Source organism: Phymastichus coffea, unplaced genomic scaffold, assembly GCF_024137745.1.
Source record: "Phymastichus coffea isolate CEN01 unplaced genomic scaffold, Cenicafe_Pcof_1.1 PCOF00018, whole genome shotgun sequence".
Taxonomy (NCBI): domain Eukaryota; kingdom Metazoa; phylum Arthropoda; class Insecta; order Hymenoptera; family Eulophidae; genus Phymastichus; species Phymastichus coffea.
The window spans coordinates 3608278-3634463 of NW_026706829.1; the positions used below are offsets into that span (position 1 = coordinate 3608278).

At 36.3% G+C, this 26186-nt stretch overlaps 1 protein-coding gene across 1 annotated transcript in view; it reads left to right on the forward strand.

The window, feature by feature from the left end:
* Nucleotides 1-26186, forward strand: part of LOC131675287 (gonadotropin-releasing hormone receptor) — a 232557-nt gene that overhangs the window by 195649 nt on the left and 10722 nt on the right. The gene's annotated exons all lie outside the window — the stretch shown is intronic.

Genomic DNA, 26186 nt, shown 5'->3' on the forward strand with positions numbered 1-26186 from the left:
TAAACGATATACCTTTAGGTGCTAATTCGTCTATGAGAAAGTTTTCAATATCTTCTATTTCGTAGCTACCAGTCGGTAAAGTGATAGCTTCTTGACCTTCAATGTAAAATTTATTACAACCAACGTCAATGTTTGGTATTGAATTAAATGTCAATAGCTCAACTAGACCAAGAACGTATTTTTTGTTTGCTATCAATTCGATCGGTGGAAAATAATATGATTCGAGTACGGATGATGTTCCCGAGAGACTCAATGTTAGTGTATTCTCCATGACAGATTCAAATCAAATGACAGTCATTCTTTGCATGAGTATTTTATATACTAGTCTCTTTTCTATAGTTTGTTTAAAAGAAATTTGAGACAAAGATGGCCGCAATTATATGTATTAAAATCTTGATATCTAATATAATTATACATGATTCTATTAACTTTGAGATAAAGCAATAGATCTATAGGCGGCTGTAGATTACCAAAACTATCAAAATACATAACCTCATCGCCTTTCTTTTTATATGCTACCCAATGAGTACCTGGCCCCCGTTTATTATCCAAATTTACAATAGCTGTCTCTTGATATCGAAACCCATCGGTCGGTAGAGCATCACGCATAAAAACACCTCGAAAATTTGCAATTTTTAGTATTTTAGCATATTTTCTTATATCATGATCTGTCAGTGCTCAATTAGGTAAAGTTATTTCGAGCTTTTTTTTTTAAACCTTTTCCACTTGAATATGGTTTCAGATGAAGACCATAACCTTTACGATGTGGTTTCAAATAAAGTCCTTTACCAATAGCAATAGCTTCCATAGTTTTATTGTGTCTATGAGCCTCTTTCAATTCATTTTGAGCGGCCTTAGCACTGTTAACGGCTTTTGCTATTGAAGCAGCTCCTCCAGCTAAAGCTCCAGTAGCGCTCAAAGCGGCAAATAATGGAATTAAAAAAGGAAGAGCTCCACCCACTTTACTAGGAATTGGTAGAATACGAGGAACATTTATTTTTCTTCTTCCTCCAGCCTTCTTCACAGCTTCTTTAGCGCCTTTTATAGCCGAACGAATGACAAAGAGTGATTTATTACTAGGAACAACACTTCTCGAGGCAGCGTTAATAATTTTTTTCAATGCAATTGATAGATTTTTCCTTTTTACATGTGTCTTTCGTCGCTGTCGTCGTTGTTGGCGATTTTTTAATCCCTTACCTCGTTTCTTTCCTCGTTTTAAAATTTTAACACCCATACCAAGTTTACTTTTAACTTTCATTATGTTGGCTACAGCAAATGCAGCAACTTTCTCACCAAAACTACTATCTTTCGCTTGCACTCTATCCCAGGCTTGTTTAGCTAGAATTTTGTCGGCTTCGTTTCTCGCCTCAATGTTCTCTCGATTTTGAGAATAAGCAATATCGTGATCTTTACAAGCAGCGTCTAGCGGATTTTTTCCAGGATCACCACGAGCAAGTCGTTTTTTCAATTTAGTTCCCGGTCCGCAATACTGATAACCAGGCAAATGAGCTTCGAATGGTAAGTTATTAATGATCTTATTCACTAAGCCAGCACCACCAGTCTTTCTTTTGTAACAAATGATCATACCTCATCAGAAGACAAAGTCTTAATGAAACTAAAAATATATAAACAGTCTTTTTATAGTTAGTAGTCTCATTCGTCCTTCGATCGGTGATTAGAAAACAATATGGACTTCAAAGAGCAACCGCATAAGTTGCAAGTCATAAATTTTGATAATGTGGTTGAGACGGAAAAACGAGAAAAAAGACATGGTGAACTACTGCCTGACAGTATACGAGCAGTTTTCTGTGGTCCTAGTAACTGTGGGAAAACTAACTGTTTGCTAACACTAATCACACATCCTAATGGACTTAGATTTGAAAACATTTATGTTTATTCAAAGTCTCTCAATCAACCAAAGTATAAGTTTTTAAAAGATTTATTGGAACCGATTGATGGTATACAGTATTATGCCTTCAGCGAGCATGAGGCAGTTGTTTCACCGGATAAAGCTAATCCAAATTCCATCATGATTTTTGACGATATAGCCACTGAAAAGCAGGACAACGTGAGAGCATTCTTCTGTATGGGAAGACATAAAAAGGTAGATAGTTTCTATCTCTGTCAATCATACGCTCGCATACCGAAGCATCTCATTCGAGATAATGTGAATTTACTAGTTTTGTTTCGACAAGATGACGTGAATATTAAACATATTTATAACGATCATGTTAACTCAGATATGACTTTTGAGAAGTTTAAAGTAATTTGTTCAAAATGTTGGAGAGACGATAATCATGGATTTATAGTTATTGATAGAGATAGACCAATCAATCATGGACGGTATAGAAAAGGATTCGATTCTTTTGCTATAAATATAACGGAGTGAACGAATGAAGATTATTTAACTTTAGAAACTGCAAGCGTCAACATGGCTAATTTTGAAAAAGAAAAGAAGATGCTCGAGCAATTATCTGAGGCTCGTGATGCCATCTGACGTAAGTATCAACTAATAAAACGTGACAAAGCTGATTTAGAAAATACATTGAATGAAACTTTTAAACCTATGGTTGATCCATTGAAGAAACTTGTGGAGGTAGCTATTGATAAAACTAACGATAATACTGAACAGGAAACGAACAAGGAGAAGAAAATTACGTTCGATAAAGTTTTCAAGTCAAAAACAACAGCTGACACTCCCTATAAATCTCGATATTTCAATAGTACTGTTAATGACTTAAATTCAACATTACATCCGCTTGATTCTACATTTGAATCCGCTATGTCTATTACTGATGATGGTGATGAAGATGAATTTAGTAAGACTAGTGAATCAACACTTGATAGAACCGCAATAAATTTAGACAATGTTAGTTCAAAACAACAAAAACAGCTATTGGATGACTCGATTGTAGGAAACTATATTCGACTATTGCATGAACCGCAACAGAAAAGTAATTTAGACAAGACATTTGGCGTTCGCTTGCATGAAAATACATATGTCATAGGCAATTCTCCAATTTCTTTCCAAAACGATAATGTGACTGTGAATGATAAAGCATTCAGCAAGACATCTGGATTAATGGAACTTCTCTTTCGTAAAGAACCTAATTCTAAATTAATCAGTTCATCAGATATTGAAAATTATATAAAAATTCTTGAAATCACTAACGCTCATCGTAAGAGATATGAAACAAATGGAGAATATCGCAATAAGCATGTAAATAAATTCAAAAAGTATATTGGTCCAAATTTATCTTTAAGTGGTAGTGCTAAGAAGCGAAAATTGACTATTGATGGAAGAGGTCTTTTTCCTAACTATAAAATAGCAAGAAAAGGAACATTATTTGATTATGTATATTGGGATGATCCAAACGAGCTCGTTGATCGATTGAGATTGCTTATCGCCGAACAAAGCGCTGGTAATCCTAGTCATATTAATGAAATTCATTCAATCATTGAAGAATTACGTGAAGCTGGCTATATATATTAAGACAATTCTAAATATTCCTCAGTAATAAAATGAGTGTTGATGTGTTTGGACGTACATTGAAAAAAAAGGAGGGTAATCAAGGTCCTCCTGGTATAGGGTATAATATCACTATAGACGGACAATACGACGCGAATGACAAAAGAATTTGTTATATAGCCGATCCTCAGGAGAGTAACGATGCTGTAAACTTACGAACGTTGCAAAAAACTATTATAGCTAACGTTACTACGCTTACGAGTATGATAAATGATCTCTCAAAATCATTGGATACAATAAGATTAGAATTAGTAAAGCATCAAGTAATTATTGCTAAGTTAGAAAAAGATAATATTAGTAATCATAAAGAGAAACAGAAAGAGAAAGTGAAAGAAAAAACTAATGGACCGTTAGACATTTTTACAAATATTGGACCGTTTGAAATTAAAAAAAAAAAACTTTAAAATGAAACATCAAAGAGTGGTGGATGAGTTACACAAACCAGCACGTCGAAACTATCCTCGTGGAAAAGTCGATATACGCGGAATAGATGAGACGTGGCAAGCTGATCTTGTTGAGATGCAAAACTATTCTAGAGAGAATAAAGGTTTTCGCTATCTGTTAACTATTATAGATACGTTCTCTAAATATGCTTGGGGAGTTCCAGTAAAACAGAAAACTGCTACAGATGTCACTAACGCAATGGAGTCTGTATTAAAAAAGGGACGCAGTCCTAAAAATCTCCAAGTGGATAGAGGCAAAGAGTTCTACAATACAAATTTTCAAAGTTTAATGAAAAAATATAAAATAAACCTTTATTCTACTTATAGCAATCTTAAAGCATCAATTTGTGAACGTTTCAATGGAACACTAAAAAATATTATGTGGAAAAAATTTAGTTTAATAGGAAATTATAAGTGGATTGACTTTCTCCCCAGTTTAATAGAATCTTATAATAATCAAAAACACCGTACAATAAATATGAAGCCTAAAGACGTGACTAAAGAAAATCAAATGCAGGTCTTGACACGATTCTCTTACGATCAACGTCTTTTCAAAAAACCGAAATTCCAGGTAGGAAATAAAGTGCGAGTAAGCAAGTCTAAACACGTTTTTGAAAAAGGATATACGCCTAATTGGTCTACAGAAATTTTTACTATTCATCGTATTTCGAGAACTAAACCTGTAACATATCACCTACTAGATTATCAAGAAAATCCCATTGTTGGGGGTTTTTATGAGCAAGAACTACAGAAAGCTATGTATCCTGATATTTATCTTGTAGAAAAAATTCTCAGAAGACGGGGTAATGAAGTCTATGTAAAATGGCTTGGCTTTGATAATACTCACAATTCTTGGATAAATAAGGAGACTATACAACAATGAATTACAAATATAAATTTATATGTATCTAGCTTGTATTTAAATAAATAATTGTTTTCATTTATAAATATTACATTGTTTTTTTTTTTATTTTAAGGATAAGAGCCCCAACCTTCGCTCTTACCTGTGAGGTACTTCCATTTTTTATATTCGACACTAGTGAGTCCATTAAGACAAGTCGAAACCTGCTTTGATAGAAACACTAATGACTCATTTACCTCTCCAGAAAATAAATTTATATAATACAATCTTTATTGAGAACTAATAAGATATACAAATACATTTACTTAATATTAAATTGAAATCGATCACATCCATAATATTGAATAAATAATGCATATTTTTGTACTCTATCAGAAAGATAAATAAAAAGATCCAAATGATGAATTATCGCTCTTGACATTCGGTCCGGTAGAACAATTTCGAACTCACAATCGAGTTCAAGAATAATTCGAGATTCATCTTGTCTCATGAATGTTATTAGATAATTCTCATCTTCATGCAATTCATAATGACTTTTTTCAGGAAGTATATCGAAAAGCTTCATTCCAATGTTATTCAACATTTCAAAATTCATCTTGCTGTAGGTAAAGAAATCTAGAATGTTACGTATTCTTCTTCTAATACTACTTCTACTACTACTTCTACTACTACTGCTCTCACTACTGTTTGTACTGTTACTACTGCTGCTGCTGCTGCTGCTACTGCTGCTGCTGCTGCTGCTACTACTGCTGCTGCTACTACTGCTACTACTGCTACTACTGCTACTACTCGATTCTTGAGGCAGAATGAAGCTCTTCGAGGCTCACAGCTCTTTTAAAACCTTTCCCCACTACTTTGGTTTTCGAGCCGCCACAACCGCCTCCCTCTACTTTAAATTAGATTTCCATTTTATTTAACATATATATAGTGTGATGATTTTCTAATATAGGACCAAGCATTCTATTCATCATCAATATACGTTTCTTTAGTAATACTCGTGATATAACTTTATTCAATTCAGCAATACGTCTTTGGAAACGTTCGTGATCTCGTGCTATTTGCTCCCAAATACCTTTTCTAGAGTCTTTTTCTTCGTATGGAAGATGATGTATTTTAACATTCTTCGCAAACCATACATGCTTAGAAGAGGAGTGAGATCTCCTGTTGTCTCTTATAGCTGGCATGGCTAAGCTTCTACTATTACTACTACTTCTTCTTCTTACCAATGCTTCGAACAGAATGGTATTCCTATTAACATCTTATCGATATTTTAGAATATAACCCCACTACTTCGCTTTTCAAGCCGCCGAAATCCCCCCCCCTCCCCCTCTCTTTCTTATTTTTTATTAGGGAATGGTGAGAGCCCCAACCATCGCTCTCACCTGTGAGGTGCTTCCACTACTAACATTGCTTATGAGACCTTTACACTAAGTCGAAACTCAGCAGAAAGAACGCATAAGGAATTACTTCAACCTCTCCAAAAAAAAAAGGATTTGAAGGAATAATTAAATTTGGATTAAAGAGATAATTAAAATTTTAAATATAAATTTATTTACTATTTATACATTTACATATTATGCTAGATTAATTTTTAAATTCAAAATTCGAGCCTTCTCGATGGTGAATAAACAACTCCTTTCTTTCCACGGTCTCGAATAATTTTTTCAGCATAGCTTCATCTTTTTCTAATGCTAAGCTTACTCGCTTAGGTAAAAATACTTCAAATTCATCGTCTATTGTTATCACTACGCTAAATCCATAACGAGTATTAAGCCATCTTAATCTCGTTATCATGTAGGTACAATTATTCTCTAATTGTGTCATTGTTTTTCTTGGTAAAAATGCTGATTTGGCTATTCTATTAATTGATGAAAAGTCCATTCTACAATAACAAAAAATCAATCAATAATTAATACTACTAGGATATATAGTTAGAGAGCTACTAGTATACAAGAAACTTACTTTTAAGAGAAAATCTAGAAGTCTAATAGGAGAACTAGGAAGAGAGACTACTGCTGTTGCTTCAACCTACTGCTGAATAACTGCGACGGACTGAGGTGTGTTCTCCGTTTTGTACCATGCGTCCCCTCTCGGAGAACTCGAGCCGCCGTAATTTCCCTCTCTTTTCGCCTTATCCCCACTTGAGTAATTTCTCATATGATTCCATTGCCCATACTCCTCAGACTTCAGTCGCCATGTTTGCCGTTGTCCCCCACTCTACCGTTGTCCCCACTCTCTCACTATTCTATCCTTAGTCTTTTCCTAACTGAGCCTTCTTCCTCCCCACTATTACTACTCTGTTCTGAGCGACTTCTGTCGGAGGTTGGAAGAAGCTTACAACTTTCTTTCATACTACTCTGTTCTGAGAGACTTCTGTCGGAGGTTAGAGGAAGCTTACAACTTTCTTGAGGATTTTCTTCCATTTCTATGATCTTTCTTTTCCTGCGTTCTTCCGCACTCTTGATTTTAAGCTTTGACGTTTCAATAGTTTTGTAATGACCCCATGGAAGTGTATCAGGATTTTTATCGAATATACATCGTTTATCATCATATGGACTTAGTGCTACTTTCTGCACTCTTTCTGTTCTTACTTGATGTAATACACTTCGTATATTACATTGCTCACGCCTAATAATTTCTAAATCCAATAAACAGTTTCGAAAATCTTCATGATCTATTGTTTTTATGACAGTATGTGTTTTTACGCCTTTTGCTTTCTTTATTGCTTGATGGTTTTCTATTAGTATACTATACATTTTACTTCGAAGTCCAATGAATTCTCTCATAATATTACCATTGCATTCATCTTTCATAATACCGAGAACCTTTTTATTAACTAACGGCATATTAAACTGATTATTTTCTGAGTAATCTGATGTATCAAATTTATTGATATCTTCTTTCATTATTTCATATATATCAACATCTTTAAATTCATATACGAGGCTATCTGTATCAGTATAAAGTAATTTTGCTTTATGAGGTAGTTTTTCTTTTATGTAGCCATAGTGGAAGTCATATACTAATGTTTTTGAGAGATCTAGCACACAAAGTCCACAATATATTGGTTTTTTAATACTAATAGACGTCCATGATAACTGTATTGCTACTAAATTTTCATCAAAGATTGAACTACTATGAAAGTTGGGTTGCGCGATCCGTGCTTCTGCTCCATATCTACCACTCCATGTACTAATTAATTTAACGTCTTTTCGTTTCCTTTCATCCTCCATAGTCTTTCCGTATACTGCATTAATCATGAGTTTATAGAATAACTTTTCAAATTCATTTCTAGCTTGTTTTCTTTTTTCTGTATTCAAATCTACATAAGTTTTAAGCCAAGGCTTTTGATTAAACTAAAGTGCTCTGTGTATTTGTTTTATTTTGAGTCCGTATTTAATAGCTTGCTTTAGCGCTCTATAATGAATGACATATCGTTCTTTATCATACAGTGTTGTTAAAAGTTTTTTTTGTCTTGACCCAGGTGGTGTGTTGTGTTCAGGACAAAGTGGAAGGTCCTTATGTTCGTCGTGTAGTTCTTTTGGATACTCTAGATCAACTTCTAAATATATCCAACTTCATTGTTATCGGAAACATTGAAAAAATGAGGCTCATCGATGTTAGAGACCCACTTAAAATTTTTATATGGTAATGATTGCGTCATTGCCCATCCATATAAATTGTTAACGTCAAAGTACATCAAAGTCTTGCTAGGTTCTTTTTCATTATATTCTGAGCCCATATATCGATTATTAGCTTTTGAGTATCTATTACAGCATTGACTAATACCTCCTCGAATGCCTTTTTGGATGAATAAAACCATGTCTATATCGGTTAAAAGTTCTAGCTCAATTTTTGTACACTTTAACATAGCATCCCATGTTAATCCAGGAGTAGTATAATAGTGTGCCGGGTCGAGTTGATACGCGTCCATACACGTTTTACGAAAATTTTCAAAAATATCGGCCAAGAGTAATACGTCAGTTTTTAAATATAAATCAGAATACTGTCCTAAATCAATGATGTTAAATGCATTCCACACTTTTTGAGCATGCTCATAGTCAGCTTCAGAGATGTTGCTATCTATCAATTGACTATGAAAATCTTCGATAGGTGGTAATTGAGTCTGTTTTAATCTTTCAAAACTGTTAACATACTCATATGGAAAAACGCCTTTTCTCTTCAATAATTCTATTTGTGTTTTTGTATATTTATCTATCTTGAATTCATGCTCTACGATATTTAGTTTGGTTAAATATGAAGACAGTTTTTCGAGAGATGATGGCATAAAACGAAACGAATCAATAAATCGAAAATTTATAGTACTACCGTCCACATGTTTTGTGAAAGCTATATATCTTTCCTTGTTTTCAGCTAAAACAGTCACATTTCCCTCAAGATCAGAGCTAGTAGCTATTTCTTTTATTATAAAATGAGAATCATATCCAGTAAGGTTATGGAAGACAACTGGTATAAAATAAGGATTCTTATAATTTAAATTACAGGATGCGTGAGCAGCACCTCTAAATCGACCCGTCAAATGACAATGATCTCTGACTCTTGTTTCATCAGGTTGAAAATATTTTCTACAAATATGACACATTTTGCTCATCTTGAAATCCATTTGATTACGCCATGAAAGATTCATTTCTATTGCATTCTTATATATTTGATTCATTTCATCTAACAAAATCTGAAATTGTTTGATAATCCATTGTGCGGGTGATTGTTCTTCATTCAGTTTTTTTCTATACATCTTAAAGACTGATTTGGAATCATCATAACTACATTTTATATAAAGCCCCACACTGAAGGCTTCATGGTCTTGGAAGGATCGTCCGTTATTTACTGGTTTCAATAAGCACTCTAAATCAGCATAGATAATAAACGGAACCATTTCTTTTCGATCATAATGATTAAATTTCAGAAGAGGAAAATTAGGTAGATTAACTCTATATTTATTTAATTTTGAACAATCAGTCTCATGAATATTCAATTTTTCTTTATTATTAAAATAGTGGAGACAGCATTCACAGAGATAAATTTGTGCAGTATGTTTCGTTACTTGACTTCTAACAAGAGCAGATAAGTTTTTAATCCATACATAGTGGAATTTTAATTTGAAATTATCACTGTAATTTGATCTATTAGATTTTTCTGTTTCATTCTCATCAATATAATCGCTTTGTAGTAACAAAAGATTTACATGCTTATCTTGTTTTAAAGTTGATATATAATATGGTGAGACTTCGAATTTCAAACCGTATTTTTTTAGTATGTATAGATTTATTGAAATACTATCTAATTTTTCAAATTTAGGAATATTCTTTACCTCAACAGGAAAGTTTATATCATCGAATTTCAATTCATTCGCAAAGGGCATATAATTTTGAACTCTTTCGCTATGAAATCTAGCTGGATGAAGACAGGCAAGCACAGCCCATTTAAAACATTCATTATCTGTATTTTGAACGTTGATAATTGCTTTTTTATCTGCTATTTGTTTTGGTAGTTGAATATATGAGCCAGGTTTGAAAGGATTAAATTTATTTATATTAACAGTAATACCGATGATAGTTTTTAATGTCCAACCGGAATCTTTTTCTTGAAATTCTTCTAAATTTTTAAGTATAACATCTTCAATATTTTCTGTAAACCATAATTTAAGATCTGTCGTTTTATAAATAGAAACATTTTCGGTGTTGAAATACTTTACTTGAATGTCCTCTACATTATCTTTTATTACGGTAAATTGAGCTGACATTTCTATATTTATTTTTAGAGCATTATGAATTGAAAGATATTTTGGTATTTGTAGTTGTAATAATTTATTTGCTGCTTTTAAGAATGACTTTATATCTCTATGTTCTTGATTGGCTATGAATGCAGTAATGATACGTTTTTCAAATGCTGAATTTATTTCACGCCAAATAACTCCATCCCCTTCAATTTGGTTTGGAATGACTCGTAATGAATTAACATTTCCTCCGACTTTTATGGAATTATTTAAATTAATTTCGATTGAATTTAAATGAGTAGCGCATGTTTGACATCTCTGTCGTATTGCTCTACTTAAGTTAGGCCGTAACATATATTCTTCAAGAGAATGCAAAGCGGTAATTATTATATTTTTCCATCTAATAAAATCATCCTTATTAGCGTCTGAGTTGTAATAGGCTTTCCATAAATCGCGTACTGTATTTTCAAAATAAGCAATAGAAGCCATTGTAATGAAAATGCACGTAGTTCAACTAGTAATACTACTACTACTACTAGTACTACTACTACTACTACTACTACTACTACTACTACTACTACTACTACTACTACTGCTTGTCACTGCTAAGAAAGCTAGTGAAGCGGGCTGTCTCGAAAGACTGCGCTCTTTTCCCATCGAGCACGGCTTTTAAGCACTATGGTGGCGCTGAAAGCAGCGGTTTCGGCGCTGTAGGTTGAAGAGGGAGTAGTCAGACAAAAGGTAGGAGGTGGGTGGGTGGGTGGTGGCTGCGCCTAGCAAGCTAGAGACGCTACCCCCTCTCCGAGGGCCCACACTCAGCTAGTATAAGCTTACTAAGCGCCCTACTATCGAAGGAGAGCGAGAGAGAGAGAGAGAGAGAGAGAACGGCATCCACACTATACGACGTACGCGTCTAGCAAGCTAGAGACGCTACCCCCTCTCCGAGGGCCCACACTCAGCTAGCATAAGCTTACTAAGCGCCCTACTATCGAAGGAGAGCGAGAGAGAGAGAGAGAGAGAACGGCATCCACACTATACGACGTACGCGTCTAGCAAGCTAGAGACGCTACCCCCTCTCCGAGGGCCCACACTCAGCCAGCTTAAGCGCCCTACTATCGAAGGAGAGTGAGAAAGAGGGATAGAGAGAGAGAGAGAGAGAGAGAGAGAGAGAGAGAACAGCATCCTCACTATACGGCGTACGCGCCTAGCGAACTAGAGACGCTACCCCCTCTCCAAGGGTCCACACTCAGCTAGTATAAGCACCCTACTATCGAGAGAGAGAGAGAGAGAGAAAACAGCATCCGCACTATTACCGACTTCTACAGCATCCTACCTTAACAACCTCTGTAGGTGAGTGAGCGGGTGGGTGAAGCGCCCTACTATTGAAGAAGAGCGAGAGAGAGGGATAGAGCGAGAGAGAGAGAGAGAGAGAGAGAGAGTGAAAACAGCATCCGCACTATACGGCGTACGCGTCTAGCAAGCTAGAGACGCTACCCCCTCTCCGAGGGTCCTTCACTCAGCCAGCATAAGCATATAGTTTACCAAACACCCTACCGACTTCTACAGCATCCTACCTTAACAACCTCTGTGGGTGGGTTGGTGGGTGGGTGGGTGAAGCGTTCTACTATCGAAGGGGGGGGGGGGGGGGACTGGCCCCCTCGAAGGGCCCTCTGGCACGTGGGAGGTGTCGAACGAACATCAAATGCAACACTCGACATGGGGTCTCACCTTATCGCGATTAAAAGGTGTCACTACCTTCACACCTTCATCGGGCGGCTCCTTTCTGTCCCAGAACATACACGTATCCTTATACATTGGCGGCGCGCGCGAGGTGTCAAACCAACATCAAATGCCCCTTAACACTCAGCATGGGGCCCACTGGCACGCGGAAGGTGTCAAAGGTACATCAAATCCCTTTTAGGCACTCACCATGGGGTCTGACCATTAATTAAAAGGTGTCACTACTTTCACACCTTCATCGGGCGGCTCCTTTGTGTCCCAGAACATACACGTATCCTTATACATTGGCGGCATCCTTTGTCGGCTCCTTTGTGTCCCAGAACATACATTGCTTATCTACTGATAAGATAATAAGTTAATGAATAAATATACACATAAATATATACAGTCTACAGTATAGTAAATATATATTATGTGCATATATATTATTTTAGATTTCTAATAAGGAAACAGGATTTGATGGTTATGAAGAAAAATATAGTATAGGTGGACGTTAACGTTAGAATAGGTAAAGAGCGTTTTTGGAAAGTTAAGGTTATCAGCACAATTTATATCGTAATTCAGTGAAGAATCATAGATAAGACCTAATAGCAAAGCCATTTTTTATAGTTATAGTGCTCAAAATGTGTTTGTACAAGCATACGATGATTGATAATAGAAGCGAAATATGTTATAATTAATATTAAGATGTATGTATAATTCAGGGAATGGACATGCCTGTTATCCATCTTAAATTTATTTCCCGGAATAATTCAGACTTCGACAGGAGAAGAGGCGAGTTGCTTCATTGCATGCAAACAGCGTAGAATAAGCGGCTTTCCAATTGTGTAAATTGTGATATAAAAGGAAAAACGGCTTTTCCTTTCTATGCGAGATTTGTATGCCTAATGTATAATCCAAATAAATAAATAAAAAAAAAATAAATAAAAAATCTACATTATTATCTATTTATCAAACCATTCATTAAGTCATCTTTAATTTAAGCGTCACAAGACAGTTAAAGCTTATACTTCGTTTACTGTATCCGGGATAAAACTACACTAAGTAAATAAATTCTATTCATTATGTTCACAAATTATATTCATCACTGTTGGTTGAGTCCAAATATGGACCCTCCTATTTCTTGAGCCTTAGTAGGCTGACTGACCCTTGCCAGTATTGTGAATTTCCATCTTCACAATCGTTGCCACCTTAATTGTCACTTTTAATATAACTGCCTTTTAATACTTTAAATTTCAACAACAAAGCAAAAGATACAAGCTTCTTATCAATTATCTGCAGGATTTTAATACTTATGTGCATCTATTTATAATTCAGCTCATCTACTTCAATCATCATTTCAATAGATCGAAACATTTTTTCCGAGTTTACTAATCATAATGTTACTATGGTAACATGCCAGCTTAGTTTAAAGCTTTTCATGATCAGTATATTTAAGATACGTAAATGAAAGAATATATACATAAATGTACACAGTAAATGGTGAAAAATAACTGTGTTATTCTAAACATTGAAACTACAAAAGACTCACTACGTGAAAAATTGGCCGTTGTAACAGGTTCATGTGAAATCTTTATTCATGAATTGCCGTCGAGCTTTACAGACATCCATTTTGATGCCGCACATTATAATTTTCATGCGATTGGATTTGAAAATGACCATAACATGCCAAGAATAATAGTCAGAAATGAATCAATGATTCATCTACATCATCTAATTAAGATAACCCGTTAAACAAAACGATATCAATAATAATTACTCACTCATCATTTTCAGCACGCAACTCTTTTATAACATGAGCGGTAACAACATTTACAATTACAATCCATTAAATAATATGTCTTTCAACTGGATAACCTATAGTAAGGGACAAGGATTTCCTAAAAGCAAGACAGCTTCATAGTAAAAAAAGCAATTAAAATATTTAATTGTGCTGAGCATACTCTTGCAAAGGTTATGGCCAAAATTTATACATGAACTTTTTATAGAAGATACCAATAGGTCTCTTAATTACGCTAGTGCATACCTATAGTGCAAAATCATAGTGTATGTCTGATAAAAATGCTTAAATCTGAAGAAAAACTCTGTCACATAAACTTGTTTTATAATACACTAAGCTATCATGTTCTAGGTGGAATGATGCATTGAATTTAATAAATAAATACACAAAAAAGAAGATTTTAAATAATTTTTTTAGTTGACAAAAATCAGTTATGATAACTTAATCAAATAAATTTTCGAGACAGGATTTTGCATTAAAGTTATTAATTTAATACAAAATTAAGGAAAGCTTTGATTAACTGATTATATATATTTTATTTGTTTACTATAAATATTCATATTACATGCAAAATTGAAGATAATACATAAAATTGATAATTGCAGTAAAAAAAATTAAAAATATAATGTAATTACAAAATCATGGGTAACCTTCGAAACTCTTTCAATATCTGATAGTTATAAAGTGATAACTCAGGTATTGAAAGAGTGCCATTTCTCAATTTTCTTTCCATTTCTTCATAATTCATTTTCAAGTAATTGTACAAAACTTTCACCTGCCATTCTAAAATAAAAAACGTATACTATTAAATGATGACATTTGAAAAATATTTCAGATAAAAGTTGTATAGTTCACAAAGACTCCACTGACAATGAAGTTGAGCGTCGTCCTTGGATGTGATTTTAAAGATTATTTCAAGGTATACCTTTGTTTTTCAAAATAAGAACGTATATTTTTGACCCCAGATTCAGAAAGAGCAGAAAATTCTACGTTCAGATAAGATATGTAGGATCTACGAATGATACTTTAAGATCATGGAATATACATGAAATATACAATTTAAGTGTGTATTCTTTATTGAGTATGTTGAACTATATGTTTATTTGCACTGATCTAAGTAGTCAAGGGACTTCACTGTAAACATAACCAGCTGTAAGATCTTGCAGTCTCTATCAAAAATACTATCTGTCAAATTGTAAGCGTGAACATTTTTATGATGCCCGCTACGTCACACAGTGTAGAGAATTGGACAAAAGTCCAGCCTCGACTCAATTCTCAACCGATTTAAGTAAATCAAAGTTCAAAATACTCAGAAGGACACCCGCTAACATACGTCACTGCTACATTTCACAATTTATTTATCCCCCACCCCTACAAACTACCCCTACCAATTTAACAACAGCCTAACCCGTCTGACCCTGGAAACAGTAAGTTCAATCGCAGATTTTTCTTGAAATAATTACATCCTATGCCATAACCGGGCTAACCCCTAACCCACCTAACTTCTATCAACTTACCCCCAACCCTTAGAAACCACCCCTACCAACCACAATCAGGCTAACTCATCTAACTCTTGGAAAAACTAGTGTGTCGCTTATTTTTTCTGAGATAGTACAGCCTATATTATAAACGGGCTAACCTACTCACCCCTAACCCACCAAACTCCTATCAACTTACCCCCAACCCCTAGAAACCACCCCTACCAACCACAATCAGGCTAACTCACCTAACTCTTGGAAAAACTAGTGTGTCGCTTATTTTTTCTGAGATAATACAGCTTATTTATAAACGGGCTAACCTACTCACCCCTAACCCACCAAACTCCTATCAACTTACCTCCAACCCCTAGAAACCACCCCTACCAACCACAAACAGGCTAACTCACCTAACTCTTGGAAAAACTAGTGTGTCGCTTATTTTTTCTGAGATAATACAGCCTATATTATAAACGGGCTAACCTACTCACCCCTAACCCACCAAACTCCTATCAACTTACCTCCAACCCCTAGAAACCACCCCTACCAACCACAAACAGGCTAACTCACCTAACTCTTGGAAAAACTAGTGTGTCGCTTATTTTTTCTGAGATAATACAGCCTATATTATAAACGGGCTAACCTACTCATGCCTAACCCACCAAACTCCTATCAACTTACCCCCAACCCCTAGAAACCACCCCTACCAACCACAATCAGGCTAACTCATCTAACTCTTGGAAAAACTAACGTGTCGCTTATTTTTTCTGAGATAATACAGCCTATATTATAAACGGGCTAACCTACTCACCCCTAACCCACGAAACTCCTATCAACTTACCCCCAACCCTTAGAAATCACCTCTACCAACCACAATCAGGCTAACTCATCTAACTCTTGGAAAAACTAGTGTGTCGCTTATTTTTTCTGAGATAATACAGCCTATATTATAAACGGGCTAACCTACTCATGCCTAACCCACCAAACTCCTATCAACTTACCCCCAACCCCTAGAAACCACCCCTACCAACCACAATCAGGCTAACTCATCTAACTCTTGGAAAAACTAGTGTGTCGCTTATTTTTTCTGAGATAATACAGCTTATTTATAAACGGGCTAACCTACTCACCCCTAACCCACCAAACTCCTATCAACTTACCTCCAACCCCTAGAAACCACCCCTACCAACCACAAACAGGCTAACTCACCTAACTCTTGGAAAAACTAGTGTGTCGCTTATTTTTTCTGAGATAATACAGCCTATATTATAAACGGGCTAACCTACTCATGCCTAACCCACCAAACTCCTATCAACTTACCCCCAACCCCTAGAAACCACCCCTACCAACCACAATCAGGCTAACTCACCTAACTCTTGGAAAAACTAGTGTGTCGCTTATTTTTTCTGAGATAATACAGCCTATATTATAAACGGGCTAACCTACTCATGCCTAACCCACCAAACTCCTATCAACTTACCCCCAACCCCTAGAAACCACCCCTACCAACCACAATCAGGCTAACTCATCTAACTCTTGGAAAAACTAGTGTGTCGCTTATTTTTTCTGAGATAGTACAGCCTATATTATAAACGGGCTAACCTACTCACCCCTAACCCACCAAACTCCTATCAACTTACCCCCAACCCCTAGAAACCACCCCTACCAACCACAATCAGGCTAACTCACCTAACTCTTGGAAAAACTAGTGTGTCGCTTATTTTTTCTGAGATAATTCAGCTTATTTATAAACGGGCTAACCTACTCACCCCTAACCCACCAAACTCCTATCAACTTACCTCCAACCCCTAGAAACCACCCCTACCAACCACAAACAGGCTAACTCACCTAACTCTTGGAAAAACTAGTGTGTCGCTTATTTTTTCTGAGATAATACAGCCTATATTATAAACGGGCTAACCTACTCATGCCTAACCCACCAAACTCCTATCAACTTACCCCCAACCCCTAGAAACCACCCCTACCAACCACAATCAGGCTAACTCATCTAACTCTTGGAAAAACTAACGTGTCGCTTATTTTTTCTGAGATAATACAGCCTATATTATAAACGGGCTAACCTACTCACCCCTAACCCACGAAACTCCTATCAACTTACCCCCAACCCTTAGAAATCACCTCTACCAACCACAATCAGGCTAACTCATCTAACTCTTGGAAAAACTAGTGTGTCGCTTATTTTTTCCGAGATAATACAGCCTATATTATAAACGGGCTAACCCACTCATGCCTAACCCACCAAACTCCTATCAACTTACCCCCAACCCTTAGAAACCACCTCTACCAATTCACCAACAAGCTAACATCTCATTTGGATTCAGCGACTCCAAAAACATGAGAATAACATAATCTTGTCACGGAAACAATTTCTTTGTTTTTTTTTTGTGATGCTGAATCATGATTATCAAACAAAAGCATATCCCTTAATACACCTCATTATTTTCATTGCAAAAAATAGGACGCGCAGGGGAAATTCTAAAATCAGATTTAGATTTAGCATAGAAGTAGCCCAAGCACTTGTCTCGTGTAGATAACTGTTTTTGTAAGCCTGTGTTTTCAATGACTGCTTTTAGTTATCGATTAATAATAATACGATGTAAGCCTCTTTACCGCGGCAAGGTATCAGTCTTCAAAGAGGGTTTTTTTTCTTTTTGTTTAATTTTTTTTTGTTTTCTTTTTTTTATTTATTTTTTATTTTTTTTTTCTTTTTTTTATTTTATTTTAATTTCTTTTTTCTTTTTTTATATTTATTTATAATTTAGGTTATCTTAGCTAATACTATAAAATATTAATTAATTGGAGAAAGAAATAATTTCTTTTTAATTTTTTAGAAATATTTTCGCTTCCGAAATTAGTTCTTTATTATTTTTTCTTTCTATTATTCCTAATGAACTGATCAAAGGATCTGACATGAGTAATAAATAATGCATTATATCTTCATTTGTTTGTAATCTGTTCATCATCCTACTGTGTGCACTACGACCTTTTCGAAAAACTTTGTTATTGGCTTCCTGCGCTTCTTCTGAGTAAAAGCCTATAGGTTTTGGAAATGCTTCCATGATGTCACAACCATGAATAAGTATTTTATGCACGCTTGGTGGCATTTTATACCAACCATAAATTTGTAAACATTTTTTGGCTGTTTCTAAACAGTACTTCTTGAACATGTCCAAACGAACCTTGTCAATACCTATAACTTCAGATACAGCTTCATATTCAGAAAAAAAAGTGCGTGCTACATTCCCAGTATTTGTTGTACCAGAACCTTGCTTAACGATATCAACAGTTATTCCAATTTTTTCTCTTAAAGCTTGCTGAATATATCTTTTACGATTGTTTTTCAATTCTTTATTTAAACCTGACGCTGACCACTGCTTGAAATCTGAATTATATGCAATATGCAGCACATACTCCATAAATCTAATCCAACTATGTAATATTGGAAACCCAAATTTATAAAACTTTGTATGACAGTGAAGCTTTAAAATATAATCAATTTCATTCATATATTTGGGTCCAACATTACAAATATTACAACAATTGGAGGATTTTTGATCTGTTAAAACGTTGCCTACTTTACCATCTATCATGCTGCACTTAAAGTCAAACGTCACACTAAATTCCATACCCTTAAACTCTGAAATATAATGTTTTACTTTGCTCAATGATTTAAAAATTTTTTTATAGTTGTTCATTGTAATAATGTTGCTTTCCTTAACAAACTCGAAACTGATGGGACGACAATACAACGTAGAAGAAGGTTTCTCATTAAGCCACAAAATTTTACCATCATCAGACTTTACTTCAATGGGAACTAAATTTGTAATAAATACAGATTCATCAGAAAAATTTTGTTGATAATAAGTATTGTTCTCACTTTCACTTGAACTAGAAACTGAAGGATCGTTTATAAAACGCTGCTTTGTGGTTTGCTGCCCTGAACTTCCATCCATTCCATACTTACCTAAAAAAACTAAATTTTTATTGCAATTTTGTAGCTCTGTTTCATTTAACATCTCCAGAATCCGTTGTAAAGTGTGATCGAGAAGAGAGATAATATCAACTTCTGCTCCAGTATTAGTTATATTTACATGTTCAGGGTAGCATACATTCTTAGCTTCAGCAATTGTCAAATATCGTGGATATAATTTATTATTAAACATTATCTGATTGTAACATCTTAATTTTTCATATTTTCGAAAAGACATCTCTAAGTCTGAAAACATAGCCAATGATTTATTATTTAATTCAGAGATAGATATCTCTTCATTATCAGAGACAATCTCGGTAGTACTTACTTGTAGCTTGATTTTTAATGCCAGAGTTAGTTCCGCTTTCGTATACATGTTAGCTATCTCGAAAGCTCGTCGATATCGTGTTTTTGAAGATCCTTCTTCATAAGATACACGTGGCCTTCCCATTGTAGTCGGATTACCCTTTGATGCAGATAAATTTGAATTATCAAATGATGTTGACTGACTCGTAGAAGAATCATTGTCTAAATTAATAGAGATGTAGATCTCTTTTTCTAGAAAATCTTTAAACCTTGTCGTAAAAATATCTTTTCTACGAGATGCTAATGCCCATTTTTGCTTAAACTGGAAAATAAATGTTCTAGTCAATTTTTTTCGTACTTCATTTTCATTATAATTGGAAAATGAATATTTACGTTTCAAACTACTTACAAGCAAATCAATATGAGATTCACAAACATCTGTCCTGTTCCAAATAGTTTCACATTAATCAGAATATTTTAAATGTAATAACATTTTAAAAATTAATTAATATATGTCAATGTCTTCAATCTTTATGTGAAATGAGTATATTGGAAATATCAATAAGTGAAAACATACAATACATGAAAATTAGAAAATATTCTTTATATGTTTAAATGTCTTTCAAGAAAACAAATAGTCAAAAATTCCGATTGTAATACTATTTTTTTATGTACGTGCAAACGAAAATTCTAATGATTTTTAAATGGTTAATATAATAACAAAAATTTTTAGTTATTTTAAAAAACCGAAAAACTGCATGTTGTACATCGAATACTAAATCATACTCCGATTGCTTTAAGATTACAAAAACACGCGTACAGAATTATCATTAAAAATTCTTATAATATAAAATATGTAGGTGTATGTTCAATATAATATAAGTAAAAATCACTTTTTACTGTATGGTACAAACTTAGTTTTAAAACTGTCATCTAATATTGAAGCAAATTCTCAAATAGTATAAACATTTAGTTCAGCACATAGATCAATCTTCTTACAAAAACTAGTATGTATTTAAAATTTCAAAAACAATGTTGTATGGATAGCACGCACCAAAAAATGTTGAGATCTACAAAATTTGTAGGAATAGTTTTAAATGTATTTTAATGGTAATTAACTTTTAATGGTTTAGAATCTAAAGGAGGTGTAATAGCGTCGGCATGCAACGCCGATATATTCACTACTATTACCAATTATTTATAAAGGGGGAAGGCAAGGGAGGCGGTATATCGCTCCAAGCAAAGTAGGAAGGAGAACAGCGGGCAAATGATTTCACACACAACTCGTTGACAAACCGTTTATTACAAATGCACTACCTCGAGTGTCGACGAGAATACAAATCACTTATTACTAATAACACGCGAAACTTAGTCTAAACGAGATGAGCGGCACGTTAGCGCCATGTCACCTCGTTAACCGGCTCAAACAATTACTTAAATTACACACTGCCGAAAACTACGCCGTCTCGGAAAAGCCTGGCGTAGCAACGCGAACCGTGAGAATCGCCGAGGAAAGGAAGAGATATATAGAGAGAGGAATCGGTGACCTGACCAAATTCGTCGCTGTTACTAGCAGCCTTGAAGATGTCCCACCGGCGGCTAGGCTGGAAAACCCCTGGCTGCTGCGTGGCCGGCGACCTGGCAGGAAAAGGCTGTCGGGTGTTGCCTCGATGACAGCTTCTTGCAGGGCAACTGCTGCGTCGCTGGCAGAGGAAGTCTCGTCAGGCCGATCTGCTGAGGAATGCTGACTTCTTCCCGAACAAAGGGCAGGCAGCGATGGTCACCAACTCTCGTACGACTCTCTCTCGCGTGCGTCGCGTAACTCTCTCTGTCGCGAGTGCATGAGAGCCGGCTTCTCACGCCTTCGCCTACCACTCGCCTCCTAATCGGCGGCACGCGGCAATGCCGGTCGCGACAAGTGCCGCGCGCCAAGCCCAACTTAGACTATAGTTTTTCTCTCTCTTTCTCTCTCTCTCGCACTCTCAATACTCGATCGCGTCGTCGCGTCCACGGCTTCTCCTTCCACTCTCGTGCGTTGCTGAAAAATAAAAGGGCAGGCATCAGGCACGTGATAACAACGTGCGGTTGATGCCGGCCGTGCGCCTTTGCCTAAGAAGGAGAGGGAGGCAAGCACACGGTGCAGGCCATGACAGGCCTACACCGTCACAGAGGAATAAAAATTTATATGCTTTTTACAGCTACGAAGTTACCCAAGTGTAACTGTAATTCAAATGAAACTTCAAATAAAACGCAATTACACTTTGAATAAAATGCATATATGAAATATCAAATAGTACTAAATCAGTATTTTCTTCATTTTGAAGAAATGATATTTACAGAAAAGAATAACTATCAAAAAACGTACTTTGACGAGTTTAAGAGTTTGCGGGGTTACAACGTTTATGGATTTTACGGTTTGTGGATTTAAAGATTTACGAGTTATAGGATTTGTGGGTTTATGCTTCAAGGAAAATAAATAACTAATCTGAACTAAACTGATTAATTGCTAGAGTTACGTTGGTTAGTTTGCTTGTGGTTTAGTAGGGAAAGTTTCTAGGGATTAGGGGTAAGTAGATGAAGGTAAGGTGGGTTGGGAGTGGATGGATCAGCACGCTTATGATTATGGTGTGAGACTCAATTGTTTAAAGCAAAATAAATGACAAAACTAGCTTTTCCAAGAGTTAGATGAGTTAGCCTGATTGTGGTTGGTAGGGGTGGTTTCTAGGGGTTGGGGGTAAGTTGATAGGAGTTTGGTGGGTTAGGCATGAGTGGGTTAGCCCGTTTATAATATAGGCTGTATTATCTCGGAAAAAATAAGCGACACACTAGTTTTTCCAAGAGTTAGATGAGTTAGCCTGATTGTGGTTGGTAGGGGTGGTTTCTAGGGGTTGGGGGTACATTGATAGGAGTTTGGTGGGTTAGGCATGAGTAGGTTAGCGCGTTTATAATATAGGCTGTATTATCTCAGAAAAAATAAGCGACACACTAGTTTTTCCAAGAGTTAGATGAGTTAGCCTGATTGTGGTTGGTAGGGGTGGTTTCTAAGGGTTGGGGGTAAGTTGATAGAAGTTCGGTGGGTTAGGGGTGAGTAGGTTAGCCCGGTTATGGCATAGGATGTAATTATTTCAAGAAAAATCTGCGATTGAACTTACTGTTTCCAGGGTCAGACGGGTTAGGCTATTGTTAAATTGGTAGGGGTAGTTTGTAGGGGTGGGAAATAAATAAATTGTGAAATGTAGCAGTGACGTATGTTAGCGGGTGTCCTTCTGAGTATTTTGAACTTTGATTTACTTAAATCGGTTGAGAATTGAGTCGAGGCTGGACTTTTGTCCAATTCTCTACACTGTGCGTCAGTGCAATATGACTCGCCCGACGAGTATATTTAAAATGTGAATTGTTGTAACGATACTTGACGTTTATTCGAAATAAATGAAACGGGGTTTTTAATCTTAAAAGGACACTGGAAACAAACTTGAAGAGGTACATAACATCCTGGAGAAATACAGTATTCGTTCGATTTTTTGCAATAAAGAGAAAGAGTGAGACTAACCGTGTAGAATAACAAAACATTTGTGTATAATATAAGTATGCTATCATATCACACAAAATCAACTATGTAGAATAAAAATTGATCGTGTAGAATAAAAAGTCATTGTGTAAAATAAAAAACTGTTCGTGTAGAATAAAACTGATTTACTCTGGTGTATAAATCAACCGTGTAGAATATTATTACTGGTAATCAAATCAGTACATGTCGAAACTTTAAACATAACTGTTGCGAAATAAAATTTTATTTTTCATTGTGTAGAATGAATTTATCTAGATTTTTAAAAACATTCGTTATGTAGAATTAATAACAGGCTATGTCTAATAAAAGTTGACACATTTTGTGAATATTCATAAACGTGTACAATGTTCATGTTTTTCATCTGATATGATAATATCCAAATGTGACGTGTAGAATCTTTTACAATGTATGTATTTGAAAAAGTATGTGTAGAAAAATGAATTATGTAAAATATTCGAAATTTCATTCGTGTAGAATATTAAATTGATTATGAACAAATAAACGTGTTCAAAATTCAACACTTTTGTAATCAAATAAACTTTGATTATGTATGATTTCTACATGTATAATATTTCAAATCAATACATTTTCAATTTCATTTTGTGTCGAATAGTTACGTGTAGGAAAATATTTAACTTTTTTTTAATTTATATTTTATTTATCGTGTTCAATAAATAATTTTCGTGTTTAATAAATAAAGTCAAATAGTTTGTGTTTAATCAAATCGTGTAAAATTGTTATGTATACAAACCGAACCCTGCCTTTTTTCAGATATTTATTTTTTGAAGATAACAATTGTTTTTCAAGATATCGCTATTGAAAGATTCCGTAATTGACATATTATTCATAATTTTTTTTCTAATGAACCATAAGGGAGCATTTTGATTTATTAGCATATTTGGAGGGTGCAGTTAGAGATATTTTGTCTGGTATTTTTTTTTAATAACATTCCGGCTGGGATAAGGGAGGTGGAGAGTCGGTAGCCTGCAGACCCCGTCGCCTCGGACCTAACAACCCCAGAGGGCTTGACATCGGACGTCCCTATAGAGACCAACACGTTTTCTGCCTGCGACGCGACTTCTACTCACGACGCGTTTTCCGTCCGAACTTCGGCGCTGGCTCCGTTCGCGGCAAGCGCTAGCAATTTACGCGCAAGCTTCTCCCGGTATCTCTTACCGCACCAATGTCGACATTTCTTTGCCTCTGGCTCCCCGACGGAGGACTCAAAACTAGCCACTTCCGGCCTCGCTCCAGGATATCTTGCCTCCGGCTCCAAGGTTTCCAACTGTGAAGCCTGGAGTCCTACCGGATCACTGGGGCACTCCCGAGTCTTTTCCTCCTCTATTAACCTCCCTGCGCGCCTGGTCCACCTTAAAGGCATCACTGCAGCGCGGACACTCAAGGACGAGGACGCCGAGTCGCCCGCAATTCTGACATTCCGGACGCGAAAGAGGCAGGTCCCTTCAGGCCGACTTTGAATGCGATCCTGTTCTGCAATTAAAGCAGCGGGACAAGGGCACGTCTAACTCCGGGCCCCAGGGAACCTGCAAGAAGCTACCACAAACTAGATGAAATCCAGTCTTGTCCACCCAACACAGGGATGCGGAGAGCGAGGCCGAGCCTGCCGCCGAGGAAGACGGAAGAGGTCGTACCGGTCTAAGGGCTGTTTGTTCCGGCGCCACTGGCTCCACTTTTATCCTTTCGGCGGCGGTGCCCGTACGTATCCCTGAGGCCCTTTCTCCATCAGCCGCCGAAGAAATCGGCGGCTGGAGGGTGGTCGTTACCTCCACATAGCCAACTACCCGCGAGTTAACCTGAGCTACTGGGCATTGAGCCCTCCTATGTCCTAACGCGTTGCAATTAAAACAGGCTCCCGTAAATGGCCTAATTGAATTGCTACCTCTTTGATTACGCTGCTGCGGAACCAAGATAGGGGTTACACCTGCAGCCGGGGCCCACGAAGCCTACGCGCTCTGATGAGCAGGCGCGGCTCCGTTCGCAGGCTGGTTCATCGCCTGTGGCTGTTGCCTATCTGCTATAGCCACGACAATTTCACCGTTTTCCTTCTTGCCCTTCTTACCTAACTTCTACTGTTGCGCTTTCTTTTTAGAAGGTTTAACTGTTAGGACTTCATCAATCGCGTCGTTTGAACCGTCAACAGTTTCTACCGATTTTTGTTTACCGGGGAACTTCTTCGTGTCTACGTACGCCAATTCGGGAATTAACGTCATGTCAACCGTCAGCGGCTTTTGCCACCTTTTCCAACCGGCCATGCGGTCTTCGAGCGCCATACCCGCTTCTTTAAAACTATTTAGATCCGAGAAGGTTTTAGTTTCAAGATATCGCTTAAATCTTGAATGTAGACCCTCTATGATCATCGCTAGCTGACATTTTACCGAAACCGACGAATCGGAATGGGGCAAAATTGTCTGGAAAGCCGCGACATAGTCCGTTATTTTCTCACATTCGCCCTGTGTTCTTTGACACAATTCACCGTAGAGTTGTTCTCTATTTAATCGCTGGTAGAATTCACTAGAAAAACTTTTTTTAAACTTTCATCGTCTTCCACATACCGCGATTAACTTCACACCACGAACGCGCTTTGTCGCGGAACGTGGTGCCTATCGCGATAAGCATCTCTTTGTCGGGAATACCGTAATAACGCTGGCAATCGCTTAAGCCCGATAGGAAACTTAATACGTTCATACCGTCTTTACTCGAAAAGCGGAGAAAACAAGCATTGAGTGCGTTTAGC